Source organism: Octopus sinensis, linkage group LG14 (genome assembly GCF_006345805.1).
Source record: "Octopus sinensis linkage group LG14, ASM634580v1, whole genome shotgun sequence".
NCBI classification, from domain to species: Eukaryota; Metazoa; Mollusca; class Cephalopoda; order Octopoda; family Octopodidae; genus Octopus; species Octopus sinensis.
Genome location: NC_043010.1, coordinates 66,725,721 through 66,744,263, shown reverse-complemented (window position 1 = coordinate 66,744,263; position 18,543 = coordinate 66,725,721). Strand labels below are relative to the sequence as shown.

Here is an 18,543-nt window from a genome sequence, read left to right as displayed (position 1 = left end):
CAACAAGAACAACTTAAGTTCACCGTTGGTGATGCTTCGATGCATCTCGAGGCCATCAATCGAATTGTTAAAAATTGCATTACAGCCTTACGACAGCAAACAAAAATGACTTATACAGTTAGATCCTGTACGTTCTGAGCTCAAATCCTACCAAGGTCTTCTGTGTTCGATAAAATAAAGTACCAGTCAATACTAGGTCGATGTGATCTAATTCATTATATCCCTCCCTCAGTTTTCAGGACTTCGGCCTATGTAAGAAATCGAGTTTCGCATGTAGTCCAGACTTGCAATGGACATATATATACATATATATATATATCCTGGATGCGTAAATTCGTCATCAATATTACTTTTTTTTACCTGTTTTAAGCTACGAGCTGTAGCTACACGGCGGGGGACACCTCCATTGACTCTCTCAGTAATATAATATCAAATCTTAAAAAATTTAATTTTCTGCTGTCATTCCAGATGAAATATTATAGTATTTGTTCTAAGATATCACTGCACGACTCAAAGCGAGTTGTCATACGGCACTGGGTCATCATCATCATCGTCGTTATCGTCTTAACGCCGTCTTTTCTATACTTGCATTGACTAGACTGAATTCGTTGAGATAGATTTTCTGTGGTTGGATGCTCTTCCTACTGCCAACCTCCATAGCTGGACATAGTTTTACGGAAGACTGGAAGCCAGGGAGTCTGCTTGTACGGTGGTCACGTTTGTTTATAATTATCACATACTATCAAGACAGAGGGACACGAACACACACACACACACACACACACACACACACACATATATATATATATCACTTAAAAGCATCCACTACACTCACGGAGTGGTTGGCGTTAGGAAGGGCATCCAGCCGTAGAAACACTGTCAGATCAGACTGGGCCTGATGCAGCCTTCTGGCTTCCCAGACCCCATTTGAACCGTCCAACCCATGCTAGCATGGAAAGAGGACACTAAATGATGATGATGATGATGATGATGATGATGATATATATATACATGATGTATTATATATACCTAGTACATCATAATACATATACATTTTAAGCAATGACCACAAAAAGAAAGCAACATGGTACGGAGAATTTTTTAAACAAATATTGTATTAGTTTAGCACTGACGTTTTGGACACTAGCTCTTCATCAGAAAAATAAGCAAATGAGAAAAGTTAGTGAGATTCCATGCTTGCTTGGGACATATAGAGTGTATTGAGGCAGATTTTCTATGATCAGATACCCTTCATGCTGCCAACTCTCTATTGCTTCTCCAGAATTCTGCAAAATCATCATCATCATCATTTAGCGTCCGCTTTCCATGCTAGCATAGGTTGGACAGTTCAACTTGGGTCTGGGAAGCCAGAAGGCTGCACCAGGCCCAGTCTGATCTGGCAATGTTTCTACGGCTGGATGCCCTTCCTAACGCCAACCACTCCGTGAGTGTAGTGAGTGCTTTTTACGTGCCACCGGCACAGGTGCCAGACAGGGCTGGCAAACGGCCACGGTGGGATGGTGCTTTTTACATGCCACTGGCATGGGGGCCAGGCGAGGCTGGCAACGGCCACGATTGGATGGTGCTTTTTACGTGCCACCGGCACAGGTGCCAGATGGGGCTGGCAAACGGCCACGGTGGGATGGTGCTTTTTACATGCCACCGGCACGGGGGCCAGGCGAGGCTGGCAACAGCCACGATCGGATGGTGCTATTTACGTGCCACCGGCACGGGGCCCGTTGGGGTGGCGCCGGCAACAGCTACGTTTGGATGGTTCGCTTACGTGCCACCAGCACTGGTATCACAGCTACAATTTCCATTGATGTTGATCAATTTCGATATAAATGATAGTGACATTCATATACAACTATCAAGCAATGTCAAGACAAGGAGACACAAACTCATGCATATACATACATATATGAGAGGCTTCTTTTGTTTTCCATCTACCAAATCTGCTCACAGGGCGTTGGTTGAGGTTATAGTGAAAGTTACCGCACAGTAAGACTGAACCTGAAACCACAAGGTTGGAAAGTAAACTTCTTAACCACACAGCCATCCCTGTGTCGCAGAAACAAAAATATAACCATGATTTATTTTTGAATAACACATATTGTAGGTTCAGTCTGGAGGCACAGTGCATGCCCTATGATAAAATAACTGCACTCCATTGGTTATACAAATGAGTGTTCTAGGTGGCTCAATCAATGGATCAGCCTGCTTGTAAAATTAACATGCAAATGGTTGAGTACTCCACAGACATGTATACCTATTTCTTTACTATCCACCAGGGGCTAAACACAGAGAGGACAAACAAGGACAGACAAACGGATTAAGTCGATTATATCGACCCCAGTGCGTAACTGGTACTTATTTAATCGACCCCGAAAGGATGAAAGGCAAAGTCGACCTTGGCAGAATTTGAACTCAGAACGTAGCGGCAGATGAAATACCGCTAAGCATTTCGCCTGGCGTGCTAACGATTCTGCCAGCTCGCCACCTTTTAACATAGTTCCCAGGGAGATTCAGTGTGACACAGAGTGTGACAAGGCTGGTCCTTTGAAATATGAGTACAATTCATTTTTGCCAGCTGAGTAGACAGCAGCAACATGAAATAAAGAGTCTTGCTTAAGGACAGAACATGTCGCCAGGAATCAAACTCATGACCTTACGATTGTTAGCTGAACACCCTAACCACTAAGCCACTTGTCTTATCGTGTAAGGTGTTAATGTATGCAAACCCATTTCTTCCTTTGAGAAGAGCTGGTACATGTTAGTCTGGCCTCTGTTCTTTGACCTGTCCATTGCTGGAAGCTCTGGCATAGTTCTTAGGGTCATTGAAGCACAGGAGCCACTTCACTGCAACAAAGTTTGGATTTTGTACTGGACCCAAAACTCTTGCTCAAATAAAAATATGACATCTTAAAAAGGGAGGGACCCATGAAATAATATAGCCCTGGACAGGTAATGCCCAAGGAAAGGACAGCATTGATATAGCCAGGATGCTTTTGAGCATAGGGCTGCTCAGTGAAGGCTGGCCCAAGGTTAAACAACCACTCCCACACCACCACCACCAGTACTTAGCACTACTACCATGTAACTTAGCGGTTCAGCAAAATAGGCCGATAGAATAAGTATCAGGCTTAAAAATAAGTGCTGGGGTCAATTTGTGCAACTGAAATTCTCCAAGCTGGTGCTCTAGCATGGGCTGCAGTCTAATGACTGAAACAATAGAAATAGAAATACTAATAATATTGACTTCAAATTTTGGTACAAAGCCAGTAATTTCAGGGAAGGCAGAAAGTCAATTACAGGTACCCAAGTACACAACAGGTACTTATTTTATTGACCCTGAAAGGATTAAAGGTAAAGTCAACCTCAGCAGAATTTGAACTCAAAACGGGAAGATGGACAAGGTGCCACAATGCATATTGCCCAGCACGCTAATGATTCTGCTAGCTTTTCACCTTCCACTACTATTAATACTGCTTATATCTCTCAACACCACCACAACCACCACAGCTGATAGTAAGAGAGCCAAGCAAGATATTTCATTCTGAAGTTTTAGTCAATTACTGATTCTGCAGACCTATGATCAAAGCCATTTTCATCTTTATTCAGAAACAGCATATCTAGGATTGCATTATCCAATATCATCATTTTCATCATCATCATCATTTAGCATCCAAAGCATCCACTTTTCCATGCTTGCATGGGTGGAACAAAGTTTCTTAAGGTAGATTTTCTACTTAAGGCGGTGAGCTGGCAGAAATGTTAGCACGCCAGGCAAAATGCTTAGCAGTATTTCATCTGCCGTGACGTTCTGAGTTCAAATTCCGCCGAGGTCGACTTTGCCTTTCATCCTTTCAGGGTCAAGAAAATAAGTACCAGTTACACACTGGAGTCGATGTAATTGACTTAATTCCTTTGTCTGCCCTTGTTTGTCCCCTCTATGTTTAGCCTCTTGTCGGCAATAAAGAAATAAGGTTGATTTTCTACAGCCAAGTGCCTTCTTGTCACTCACCTTCATTTGTTTCCAAGCAAGGTAATATTTCCTAATATGGCTAGGCAGTGGCAGCTTGTGCAAAGATACTGCAGGACTGCAGCACCCCCTGTTTCTACTCAATATTATTGATAACATTCAATATAATGAATCCTTCTTTCTTTGATTCTTTCTTTATGCTTGTACATTATATAATCCTGAAGATTAATATAAGCAGCTATCTCCTAGTTTATGAAAAAAAATACAAAAATTCTTGTATAGAACTGTGCGCTTCACAGTTCCAGCAATGCAGTGTTTGGCTGTTGTGTACATGCTCACATGTCTGAGATAGAAAGCTTCATGCTAGGGAGAGAGAACACTGCATGAACAGCAGTGCTGACCCGGGTATTCCAGTGAAAGGTAGTGTTTCTTTTTGACTCTGTTTGTGCTGTACTTAAAAACGTGTTTATATTCTTGAATGTGATAAAGTGTAGAATTAGATTATTATCCTGCTTCCAGCTTCAGTGTTACTACCAGGATTTGAAAAATAGGGCACATTTCCCCACCATATTTGGTGATTTAGGGGGGATTTTAGAAAAATAAGGGGGAATTCGCAGTGGTGTTCAGTGAACAAATTAAACACACCTCTTGGCAGTGGCTAAAATACGAACCGATTAAGTTTATGTATAAATTTTCTTGTTATATGTTTTGTTGTATCTTGGGAGAGTCATTTTCTTTTTGTGCCTTATAATGTAACACACTCACCAGTAAAATTTCCACTTTTTTCTTATTTTTATTTTCCTCAATTGAAAAGGTTGCAAGATGCAACGAAAATTTTAGGAAAATAAAAATAAGAAAAAAAGGGGAAATTTTACCAGTGAGTGTGTTAAATTATAAGGTACTAAAAGAAAATGACTCTCCCCAGACACAACAGAATATGCTTCAACACACAAACTCATATAAAGAATCTTGCAAACCAAATCTAAAAACGAAATGTTATATGTTTGTTTCCTTTTACACAATATTAAAACAACAGTTAAAAATTTTCTGAAGCAGCATCCCCTGCTAATTTTATCTATGATCTGCCATTGTGGCTAGGTATGTTTTTGAAGGATGACTGGGAATGAAGGACACCGCTTGTATGACAGTGACACCTGTTTACAGCCATCACGCAATGTCACACTAAAGAGACACCAACTAATACACACACAAACACCACCACATGGTTCTGGGTTCAGTCCCACTGCGTGACACCTTGGGCAGGTGTTGTCTATTACAACCTCAGACTGACCAGAGATCTGTGAGTGGATGAAACTGAAAGAAGCCTGTCACGTGTGTGTGTGTGTGTGTCCATACTCTCTTTTACTTGTTTCAGTCATTTGACTGCGGCCATGCTGGAGCACCACCTTTTAGTCAAGCAAATCGACTCCAGGACTTATTCTTCGTAAGCCTAGTACTTATTCTATCAGTCTCTTTTGTCAAACCGCTAAGTTACAGGGACGTAAACACACCAGCATCAGTTGTCAAGTTGGGGGGACAAACACAGACACACAAACATATACACACACACACATATACGACGGGCTTCTTTCAGTTTCCGTCTACCAAATCCACTCACAAGGCTTTGGTCGGCCCGAGGCTATAGTAGAAGACACTTGCCCAAGGTGCTGATGCAGTGGGACTGAACCCAGAACCATGTGTTTGGTAAGCAAGCTACTTACCACACAGCCACTCCTGTGCCATGTCCACTTGTGCTTGTGTTTGTCCCCCACCACCACTTGACAACCAGTTTTGGTGTGTTTACATCCATGTAACTTAGCAGTTCAGCAAAATAGGCCGATAGAATATGTACCAGGCTTAAAAATAAGTGCTGGGGTCAATTTGTGCAACTGAAATTCTTCAAGCTGGTGCTCTAGCATGGGCTGCAGTCTAATGACTGAAACAAGTAGAAATAGAAGATTTACACAACAGGCTTCTTACAGTTTCCGTCAACCAAATCCACTCACAAGGCTTTGATCAGCCTGTGGCCACAGAAAAATAACAGTTGCCCAACGTGCCATGCTGTGGGACTGAACCGTGGCTGGGAAGCAAGCTTTTTAACCACAGAGCCATGCCTGTGCCAATATGTCCTTCCTTTTCTGTTTTTTTTTCTTTTCAAGACAGTAGTGGGCGGGTTCTGGTACCAGTGCTTTTTACATACCTATTTCTTTATTACCCACAAGGGGCTAAACATAGAGGGGACAAACAAGGACAGACATAGGTATTAAGTCGATTATATCGACCCCAGTGTGTAACTGGTACTTAATTTATCGACCCCGAAAGGATGAAAGGCAAAGTCGACCTCGGCGGAATTTGAACTCACAACGTAACACAGACGAAATACGGCTACGCATTTCACCCGGCGTGCTAACGTTTCTGCCAGCTCGCCGCCTTCATACCATGTAAGAAGTACTGCTGCTGGTGCCATGTGAAAAGAACTGGTGATGGTACCATGTGAAAAGCATCCAGTACACTCTGTGGAGTGGTTGGCATCCAGCCACAGAAACCAAGCCAAAAAACAGGCTATGGAACCTGGTGCGATTCCTGGTCTTGCCAGCTCCCATGAAACCAACAAACCGATACCAGCATGGGAAACAGACATTAAATGATGATGATGGTAGTGGTGGTGGTGGTGGTAGTTAGGGATGATGAGGAGGAGGAGGAGGAAGAAGAGGAGGAGAAGAAGAGGAAGGAGAAGAGGAGGGAGAAGAGGAAGAAGAGAGAGGAAGAAGAAGAAGAAGAGGAGGAGGATGAAGAAGAAGCTGAGGAGGAGGATGAAGAAGAAGAAGAGGAGGAGGAGAAGAGGAGGAAGAGAAGAGGAGGAGGATAAAGAAGAGAAGAAGAGGAGGAGGATGAAGAAGAGAAGAGAAGAGGAGAAGAAGAAGAGAAGAAGAAGAGGAGGAGGATGAAGAAGAAGAAGAGGAAGAGAGGAGGATAAAGAAGAGGAAGAAGAAGAAGAGAAGAGGAAGAAGAAGAAGGAGGATGAAGAAGAGGAGAAGAGAGGATGAAGAGAGAAGAAGAAGAAGAAAAAGAAGAGGAAGAAGAAGAAGAGGAGGGAGAAGAAGAGAGGAGAAGAAGAGGAGGAAGAAGAAGAGGAGGAAGAAGAAGAGGAGGAAGAAGAGGAAGAAGAAGAGGAGGAAGAAGAAGGAGGAAGAAGAGGAAGAAGAAGAAGAAGAGAGGAAGAAGAGGAAGAAGAGGAAGAAGAAGAGAGAGAAGAAGAGGAGGAAGAGAAGAGGAGGAAGAGAAGAGGAGGGAGAAGAAGAGGAGGAGGAGAAGAAGAGGAGGGAGAAGAGGAAGAGGAAGAGGAGGATGAAGAAGAGGTAGAGAGGATGAAGAAGAGGAAGAAGAAGAAGAGGATGAAGAAGAGGTAGAGAGGATGAAGAAGAGGAAGAGGAAGAAGAAGAAGAGGATGAAGAAGAGGAAGAAGAAGAAGAGGATGAAGAAGAGGATAATGAAGAAGAAGAAGAAGAGAGGATGAAGAAGAGAGGATGAAGAAGAAGAAGAAGAGAGGAGGATGAAGAAGAGGAAGAAGAAGAAGAGGATGAAGTAGAAGTGGAAGAAGAGGCAGAGGAGGATGAAGAAGAAGAGGAAGAAGTAGAAGAGGAAGAAGAGGCAGAGGAGGATGAAGAAGAGGAAGAAGAAGAGAGGATGGAGAAGAGGAAGAAGAAGAGGAAGAGGATGAGGATGAAGAAGAGGAAGAAGGGGAGGAGGAGGATGAAGAAGAGGAAGAAGGGGAGGAGGAGGATGAAGAAGAGGAAGAGGAAGAAGGGAGGAGGAGGATGAAGAAGAGGAGGAAGATGAAGAAGAGGAGGAAGATGAAGAAGAGGAGGAAGATGAAGAAGGGGAGGAGGAGGATGAAGAAGAGGAGGAAGGGGAGGAGGAGGATGAAGAAGAGGAAGAAGGGGAGGAGGAGGATGAAGAAGAGGAAGAGGAAGAAGGGGAGGAGGATGAAGAGGAGGAGGAGAGAGGAGGAGGATGAAGAAGAAGCTGAGGAGGAGGATGAAGAAGAAGCGGAGGAGGAGGATGAAGAAGAGGAGGAGGATAAAGAAGAGGAAGAGGAGGAGGATAAAGAAGAGGAGGAGGATAAAGAAGAGGAAGAGGAGGAGGATAAAGAAGAGGAAGAAGAAGAAGAAGAGGAGAATGAAGAAGAAGAGAGGATGAAGAAGAGGAAGAAGAGAGGATGAAGAAGAGGAAGAAGAAGAAAAAGAAGAGGAAGAAGAAGAAGGAGGAAGAAGAAGAGGAAGAAGAAGAGGAGGAAGAAGAAGAGGAGGAAGAAGAAGAAGAGGAAGAGGAAGAAGAAGAGGAGGAAGAAGAAGAGAGGAAGAAGAGGAAGAAGAAGAAGAGGAGGAAGAAGAGGAAGAAGAAGAAGAGGAAGAAGAAGAGGAGGAAGAAGAAGAGGAGGAAGAAGAAGAGGAGGGAGAAGAAGAGGAGGAAGGAGAAGAGGAGGGAGAAGAGGAAGAGAGGATGAAGAAGAGGTAGAGAGGATGAAGAAGAGGAAGAAGAAGAAGAGGATGAAGAAGAGGTAGAGAGGATGAAGAAGAGGAAGAGGAAGAAGAAGAAGAGGATGAAGAAGAGGAAGAAGAAGAAGAGGATGAAGAAGAGGATAATGAAGAAGAAGAAGAAGAGAGGATGAAGAAGAGAGGATGAAGAAGAAGAAGAAGGAGGATGAAGAAGAGGAAGAAGAAGAAGAGGAAGAAGAGAGGATGGAGAAGAGGAAGAAGAGGCAGAGGAGGATGAAGAAGAGGAAGAAGTAGAAGAGGAAGAAGAGGCAGAGGAGGATGAAGAAGAGGAAGAAGAAGAGAGGATGGAGAAGAGGAAGAAGAAGAGGAAGAGGAGGAGGAAGAAGAGAGGATGGAGAAGAGGAGAAGAAGAAGAGGATGAAGAAGAGAAGAAGAGAGGAGGAGAAGAAGAGGAGAAGAAGAGGAGAGAGGATGAAGAAGAAGAGGAAGAGAAGAAGAGGAGGAAGATGAGAAGAGGAAGAGGATGAGGATGAAGAAGAGGAGGAAGGGGAGGAGGAGGATGAAGAAGAGGAAGAAGGGGAGGAGGAGGATGAAGAAGAGGAAGAGGAAGAAGGGAGGAGGAGGATGAAGAGGAGGAGGATGAAGAAGAGGAGGAAGAAAAGGAGGAGGGTAACGATGATGATAGTTAAGCATCTGTGAAGAGATTCCTCTTTCGATTGACTCGTTCAATAGGCAACTTACAGATGCAGCTGAGGGCCTTTATTAGCTCCTCGCCGTATCATGTTCAAATCCTCCAGTGTTCCTCTAGCAAAGTCATAAATGCTAGAAATCACCCTGTTGCAATCCATGTTCTTCCCTCTATACCATTCCAGCAGTATTCCTCATTGAACGTCTTGTTTGTGGTGGTCGTGGTGGGGACTTTTCAAGATTACTACCATTGTTCTCTATGGGTTTAATTCTTAGTAAAAGATACATAACAGTAATACACTGGGGGCAAATTAATTAACCATGCAGCTTCTCCTTTATTTCGAGAAGAATTAAATTAACCATGCAGCCTCTTCATTTCAAGATTTAATTAACCATACACACAACCTCTTCTTTATCTTAGGAAGGATTAATTAAACGCTCAGCCATTTTTCTTTTCTTTTCTATAAAGAATTAAGAAACCATTACAGCCTTTTTCTTTATTTCAACAAACCAAACAAAAAAGTGTTAAAAATATCCAAAAAAAATAAAATACCCTCGTCATTAGGCACAGGCATGGCTGTGTTAATAAGAAGCTTGCTTTGCAACCATGGGGTTTTGGGTTCAGTCCCACAGCAGAGCACCATGGACAAGTGTATTTTACTATAGCTCCAGGCTGATCGATGCCTTGTGAGTAAATATGATCAATGGAAACTGTGTGGAAGCCTATCATATATGTATGCATCTATATGTGTCTTTTTGTCTGCGTTTGTCCCACACCCACCCCTGCAATTTGACAACCATAGCTGGTTTGTTTATGTCCCTGTAGCCTGATACTTTGACAAGTACCAAGCTTTAAAAAAGAGAATTTAAGTACTGGGCTGAGGTCGATTTGTTCGACTTAAATCCTTCGAGGCAGTACTCCAGATGGTTCAATAGTTAGAGCAACAGGATCACAATCATGAGATAGTGAGTTCGATTCCAAGACCGGGCTGTGTGTTGTATTCTTGAGCAAGATACTTTATTTCCCATTGTTCCAGTTCACTCAGCTGTAGAAATGGGCTGAAACATCACAAGTGCCAAGTTGTATCGGCCCCTTTGCCTTTCCCTTGGATAACATCGGTGCTGCAGAAAGGGGAGGCTGGTATGCATGGGCGACTGCTGGTCTTCCGTAAACAACCTTGCTCGGATTTGTGCCTTGGTGGGGAACTTTCTAGGTGCAATCCCATGGTCATTCATGGCCAAAGAGGGGTCTTTACCTTTTTTATATTATGGTTGCAAAACAAAATACCTATTTCTTTACTACCCACAAGGGGCTAAACAGAGGGGACAAACAAGGACAGACACACGGATTAAATCGATTACATCGACCCCAGTGCGTAACTGGTACTTATTTAATCGACCCCGAAAGGATGAAAGGCAAAGTCGACCATGGCAAAATTTGAACTTAGAACGTAAAGACAGATGAAATACCTATTTCTTTACTGCCCACAAGGGGCTAAACACAGAGAGAACAAACAAGGACAGACACACGGATTAAATCGATTACATCGACCCCAATGCGTAACTGGTACTTATTTAATCGACCCCGAAAGGATGAAAGGCAAAGTCGACCTCGGCGGAATTTGAACTCAGAACGTAGCAGCAGATGAAATACCGCTAAGCATTTCGTCCGGTGTGTTGATGTTTCTGCCAGCTCACCACCTTGCAAAACAAAATACCAGCAGTGTACCTACCATCAGTGAAGGCGCTGGACTCAGTGGTTAGAGCGTTGAGCTCACAATCATGAGATAGAGGGTTCAATTCCCAGACCGAACTGTGCGTTGCGTTCTTGAGCAAAACACTTTATTTCACGTTGCTCCAGTTCACTCAGCTGTAGAAATGGGCTGTGACATCACAGGTGCCAAGCTGTATCGGCTCCTTTGCCCTTCCTTTGGGTAACATCAGTGGTATGGAGAAGGGAGGCTGGTATGCATGGACATCTGCTGGTCTTCCGTAAACAACCTTGCCCGAACTTGTACCTTGGAGGGGAACTTTCTAGGTGCATGACCAAAGATCTTTACCCTTAACTTTTTTTATAGGTTATCTCCATATACCATCATCATTATCATCAGGATTGATAAAGTTGTGTACCAGGGTCAATGTAATCCCTAAAGTTACTGGCCTTGTGCCAAAATGTGAAACCAGTATTTCTCCATGGCCTGATGTGTTTTTCAAGGCAGTCTGGAAATAAACAACATTACTTGTATGATGGTGATGCTCATTTATAATAATCACATGATGTCAAGGCAAAAGTACACACACACACACACACTTAATGGGCTCCTTTCAGTTTCCATCTACCAAATCTGCTCACACGACTTTGGTCAGCCCAAGGTTAGATTAGAAAACACTTGCTCAAGGTGCCCTGCCACAAGATTAAGCCCAAAACGAAGCAAGCTTCTTAACTACACAGCTACACTTGTGCCTTGGTATATTCTTTTCTACTCTTGACACAAGCCCCGAAATTTTGGGGGAGGGTGCCAGTTGATTAAATTGACCCCAGTGTTTCACTAGTACTTAATTTATTGACTCTGAAAGGATGAAAGGCAAAGGTGACCTCAGCAGATTTTGAACTCAGAACATAAAGACAGACAAAATACTGCTAAGCATTTCGCCCAGCATGCTGATGTTTCTTTATTTCCCACGAGGGGGCTAAACATAGAGGGGACAAACAAGGACAGAGAATGGGATTAAGTCAATTACATCGACTCCAGTGCGAACTGGTACTTAATTTATCAAATTTATCAACCCCGAAAGGATGAAAGGCAAAGTTGACCTCAGCGGGATTTGAACTCAGAACGTAAAGACAGATGAAATACTGCTAAGCATTTCGTCCGGCATGCTAACATTTCTACCAACTCGCCACCTTTTGTGCCTTCGGTGAGCTGGCAGAATCATTAGCATGTCGGTGAAATGCTTAGTGGTATTTCGTTTGCTGCTACGTTCTGAGTTCAAATTCTGCCATGGTCGACTTTGCCTTTCATCCTTTCGGGGTCGATTAAATAAGTACCAGTTACGCACTGGGGTCGATATAATCGACTTAATCCATTTGTCTGTCCTTGTTTGTCCTCTCTGTGTTTAGCCCCTTGTGGGTAATAAAGAAATAGGTATATTGCAATATTATAGTGATTGGCAGAATAGGTAAGGCTGTGAACCTATTAGTATGCAGTAGGTAGTTACAATATTAAACATTCTGAGTTCAAATCCTATAGGATTTAATTTTGTTTTTCAACCTTCCGGGGGTTGATAAAAGTAGGATATAAGTACCAGTGAAATACTGTAGTCAATATCAGTTGTGAGACTTTGAGGTAGCAAAATGGCAGAATTGTTAGCATGCCAGGCAAAATGCTTAGCGATATTTTGTCCATCTATGTTCTGAATTCAAATACCACCAAGGTCGGCTTTGCTTTTCATCCCTTCAGGGTCGATAAAATAAGTACCAGTTGAGTACTGGGGTTGATGTAATTGACTTACCCACATCCCTGAAATTGCTGGCCTTGTGCCAAAATTTGAAACCAATATCAGTTGTTGTGAGACTAGAATTAGTAGAGCGGCAGGGAAAATGCCATGTGGTATTTAGTTATGATTTCTTTACATTCTGGGTTCAAATGTCCACTGGAGTTGACTTTATTTTACAACCTTCCAGAGATTAATAAAATAAACTGTGGTGTATGCGAGGGATTCGAAATAAAGGCACCTACCTTCTCTTCACTCAGATGGAGACCCTTCAGCGGTAATGGATCCTTCGACACAGCCCGACCTGAACGCTAGAGATAGCAGCTGCTTCACCCAACCTTAACAAAGTGATGACCCGTCGTAACCCCTCGACGACATGACTCGAAAAGGCAGAATGCCCCGCTCGCTGCACACACGTCACGGCTGCCCCAAGTTCCAGTCAGCTCCCCAGCTGCTGACGTTATCCCACATAAACCACAGTGAGTTACCATTCCTTTGTCCTTGTAGTGTGATGGAGGAAAAGGACAACAGAAAAAGAAGCAACAGGAGAAAGAAATACAAAAGGCCTTACCTCGGTGAAATCAGCAGTCACTCTCACGAATTCAACACGTCTTGTCGCTCTGCCGTCTTTGCTGGAACTGACCACACGTGCTTCCCACCCATGCATGCCCCTGTCACTCTTCTGCCGGACCCTGCAAACCTTACTTCCGTCCACCTCATCTGCAATCCCCTCCACCAACATCACATAGCTCCATCACACTACTAACACCACAGTCCTCTTGTTAGAAATCAATATTTTCTTGATTCAGTCAATTATGACCCGACACTTTCTATGTGGAGCCACCACCAGTGCTTTTTACATGGCACCAGCACCAATGCTTCAAAGCTTCTTTGTTATTCTCAAGAAAATAACAAAAAAAGAAAACAACTACTTTTTACCTTATACTTGTTTTGGTCAATGGACTGTGGCCATACTTAGGCAGGCATACATATGTACATACATGCCCTTCCTGTTGCCAACTCTCAACTGTTTCCAAGCAATGTAATATTTTCCCAAAGCTGGACATGTTTTTCATGTAAAGCTGGAAACAAACAACCCCGCTAGTATGACAATGATGCTCATTTACAACCATCACAATGTCTAGACAAGGAACACACACATGATGGACTTCTTTTCAGTTTCTGTTCACCAAATCCACCCACAAGGCTATGGTTGGCCTAGGGCTATAGAAGACACTTACCCAAGGTGACACACAGTGGGATTGAACCCAAGCATACGTGGTTGGGAAGCAAGCTTCTTGAACACACAGAGAGAAAAGAATAAAAGAAAGGGAATGGAGAGGGTGGGGGTAAATCAGTGATAAAAATTGACCACTGGTTTGGTGGTCCACAATACCATGACTGGATTATTTTACAGGGGTCAGCAACTCTTTTCTGTATAATGGTCCATTTTTTTTACATTTACTAATGGACCTCATGTATATTATATCGTATCCTAGGTGGCAAGTAAAAAACACCATTTCGAGCGTGACCGTTGCTAGTACCACCAGACTGGCCCTCGTGCCAGTAACACGTAAAAGCACCCACTACACTATCGGAGTGGTTGGCGTTAGGAAGGGCATCCAGCTGTAGAAACTCTGCCAGATCAGATTGGAGCCTGGTGCAGCCATCTGGTTCGCCAGCCCTCAGTCAAACCATCCAACTCATGCTAGCATGGAAAGCGGACGTTAAAGGATGATGATGATGAATATATATATATATATATATATATCCCTACATTTCCCCATCACTACTCCAGTTTCTTCACCTGGTAATGCTTATGTCAGCTAAAATTAAATCATTATACTAAAAGCTATATAAGATTATCATGGATTTAATAATCCCACAAGGACATTAAATTAGAAAAAAAATTTTTTTCCAAAGGTACAAAACCTATGGAGAACATCTAAGTAACCTACCTGTTGCTTATGCCTGATTTAACACAAGGAGAAATGAAAAAACTTCTGTGAACTTTCATTGGGACATAAGTGAAGATTTGATTTTTCCAGTGGTGTGTTAAGGACAAATCAAAATGTTAGAGTTCACTTCTTGCTGGGTTATTGTTGTGAGAGAATCCTGTACACCCCCATGACTGAAAGTGGACAAATAAATTTCAATAAATAAGAACTGTGTGAACTGTCAGGGACAGTTGATAGTGTTGGTCAACCAAATTGGTTACTGAGTTAATGTGATGTGTGTTAGCTTCATATTGAACCTACATACGAGTAGTACAGAGTGCTTGCTGTGTGAACATATATCCTTATTTCTTTACTGCCCACAAGGGGCTACACACAGAGGGGTCAAACAAGGACAGATAAACGGATTAAGTCGATTACATCGACCCCAGTGTATAACTGGTACTTAATTTATCAACTTTGAAAGGATGAAAGGCAAAGTCAACCTTGGCGGAATTTGAACTCAGAATGTAGCAGTAGACGAAATACCTATTTCTTTACTACCCACAAGGGGCTAAACACAGAGAGGACAAACAAGGACAGACAAAGGGATTAAGTCGATTACATCGACCCCAGTGCGTAACTGGTACTTATTTAATTGACCCTGAAAGGATGAAAGGCAAAGTTGACCATGGCAGAATTTGAACACAGAATGTAATGGCAGACGAAATACCGCTAAGCATTTCGCTTGGCGTGCTAACGATTCTGCCAGCTCGCCGCCTTCTGTGTGTATGAACATATATTCTATAACATTGTTCATAGCCTTCAATTAATTTTGAAAATAACCAAAAATTTTGATGGATTTACAGTAAACCAACTATTTCATTCTTGTTGTATTTGGGGATGGTCATGTTGCCAGTTTAGCCAATAAAAACACATGCACTATATATTTGGTGTTTACTTGCTTCAGCTTTGTTTCATATTAATTGTATTTCAGCCAGAGTTCTTTCGTCACACTTCTGTGATCTCATCAGTGGTCCTTTGCTTTCCTCTTTCTATTTTTGTGCGTCTTTCCTTACTAATGATCAACCATTTTATATTCTTATTGTATGTGTCTTCATTTGTGCATGCGTATATCCCTGTGTGTGTCTATGTTTAGTAAGTGTGTTGGGGGGAGGGGATGTGCCTGCATTATCAGTATCCCCTGTTTATACACATTCGTTTAATTTACTTTTATTTATTTTATTCATTTGTTTTTATCTACTTTTTTCTTTTCTTTCTTTTTTTTTGTATTAATTTAATTTATTTTGTTTATGCATATATATAATTATTTAATTCCATTTATTCATCTGTGCATTGTATCAGTTTCAAATTGTTATCAGTTTATGGGGATCTTATTCTGTCATAGATTGTGGTGTGTGGTGTGTGTGTGCTAGTGTTCCATTCTAGCTTTCTATTTAGGCTAGGTTTATCTTCTATTATGTGTGTAGCTTCTGTAATTTGTCTAAGCGTTGCATCTGTTCTATGTGTGGACTAGATTTTAACTTCTATGTTGTTGAGTGAGCCCCCATGTTCCTGCTTGGCGTGCTGGTACAGAACCAATGAGCTCTTCTCTTCCTTAAGTTCCCTCCAAAGCTCATTTACCGGCTCTCCTATGCTCCGTGCTGTCTCCCCCGACACACCACAATCTATGACAGAATAAGATCCCCATAAACTGATAATATGAAATTGATACAATACACAGATAAATAAATGGAATGAAATAATTATATACATAAAGAAAATAAATTAAATTAATACAAAAAAGGAAAGAAAAGAAAAAGTAAGTAGATATAAACAAATGAATAAAATAAATAAAAGTAAATTAAACGAATGTGTATAAACAGGGGATACTGATACTGCAGGCACATTCCCCCCCCCCCCCAACACACTTACTAAACATAGACACACACAGGGATATACGCATGCACAAATGAAAACATACAATAAAAATACAAAATGGCTAATCATTAGTAAGGAAAGACGCATAAAAAAAGAAAGAAGAAAGCAAAGGACCACTGATGAGGTCACAGAAGTGTGATGAAAGAGCTCTGGCCGAAATACAATTAATATAAAATAAAGCTGAAGCAAGTGAACACCAAATACATAGTGTGTGTGTTTTTATTGGCTAAACTGGCAAAATGACTGGCTCCAAATACAACAATATCTGTTTCAACACACGAATTCACATCAAGAATCTTTCAAAATGAATATATAAATGTACGAACAGCCATGCTACATGGCAGTGAAACATGGGCTATGACTGCTGAGGACAGCAAACTATATGAATCATGTGTACAAAGAGCCATGCTACATAGCAGTGAAACATTGGCTGTGACTGCTGAGGATATGCATAAGCTCGCAAGGAATGAAGCCAGTATGATCCGATGGATGTGTAATGTCTGTGTGCATACTCGACAGAGTGTAAGTACCTTGAGAGAAAAGTTGGACCTAAGAAGCATCAGATGTGGTGTGCAAGAGAGACGACTGCGCTGGTATGGTCATGTGGCGAGAATGGATGAGGATAGCTGTGTGAAAAAGTGCCACACCCTAGCGGCTGAGGGAACCTGTGGAAGAGGTAGACTCAGGAAGACCTGGGATGAAGTGCAGAAGCACGACCTTCGAACATTAGGCCTCACCAAGGCAATGACTAGTGATCGAAACTTTTGGAAATATGCTGTGCTTGAGAAGACCCAGCAAGCCAAATGAGGCCATAACCTTGTGGCCTATGCCAGGGGCGTTACCAGCCCACTTATGCATACCTTTCATTCAATGGACACTAAACTCTGCTTGTGAAGACCTATTGAGGCAAGTGAAATCAAAATCAAATTTGATGACTGGCACCTGTGCTAGTGGAGTGCTAAGAGCACCATCCAAATGTGATTGTTGCCAGAGCAGGGCACGTAAAAAGCACCATTCAAGCGTGATTGTTACCAGCGTCACCTTACTGGCACTAGTGATAGTGGCACGGGAAAAAAACATTCGAGCGAGGTCGTTGCCAGTACCGCTGGACTGGCTCCTGTACAGGTGGCACATAAAAAGCACCATCTGAGCGTGGCCATTGCCAGTACCGCCTGACTGGCCCTCATGCCGGTGGCACGTAAAAGCACTCACTACACTCTCGGAGTGGTTGGCGTTAGGAAGGGCATCCAGCTGTAGAAACTCTGCCAGATCAAGATTGGAGCCTGGTGCAGCCATCTGGTTCGCCAGTCCTCAGTCAAATCGTCCAACCCATACTAGCATGGAAAGCGGACGTTAAATAATGTTGATGATGATGATGATGATATCTTGGTGGCCACAACAGAGCAAGTGAGAGCAAAGAAACTGAACAGATTTATGATGTCAGTGGAGTGTAGGATTGAGTGTAAACTGACGAGTATTTGCTGGGCTTATATGGTTGAAATTAAATCTCCTTGTATGAAAATAGGTTGGAGAGCATCAGGTGGAATACAGTATCTTGTTTGAAAAATCTTATTCTCATGCCTGTGGTGCTACTCAAACTTGGATGCAAGAGTGTGTATGTACGTGTGCAAGAAGAGAGCCACTGAGTTTCTGTGCAACCATTCAGCTGATGAGTAATCTCTCTCTATATAAAACTGAAGTTGTCTGTGTATGGCAGGTTTGGTAGCCTTCAACTAACACTATCTCCTCTGAGACCCTGCAGCGCAAGTTGACCAGAATTGAGAGTATGATAGAAGAAGACTTGCTCTTCCTTCTGTAGAAGAAAAAATTCAAATCGGACCATGTTAACACCAAAAATTATTTACATCAAAAAGGTGCTTTTTTTTTCTATGAAAATCCATATTTTTTACGATTTTTTTACTGCTGTGTCGCCATTTTTCAGTGTATTTTAACTAGGAAAATGTTCACTTAAAGAGAATAACAAGCTACATAATGCAAAATTTTT

The 18,543-nt window shown here is 42.2% G+C and overlaps 1 long non-coding RNA gene across 1 annotated transcript in view; it reads right to left on the bottom strand.

The window, feature by feature from the left end:
* Window positions 1-3,538: 3,538 nt before the first annotated feature.
* Window positions 3,539-18,543, bottom strand: part of LOC118766034 — a 165,023-nt gene continuing 150,018 nt past the window's right edge. Inside the window, exon 3 of the long non-coding RNA XR_005001962.1 lies at window positions 3,539-3,556. This is a non-coding gene — a long non-coding RNA (uncharacterized LOC118766034). The remainder of the gene's footprint in view (window positions 3,557-18,543) is intronic.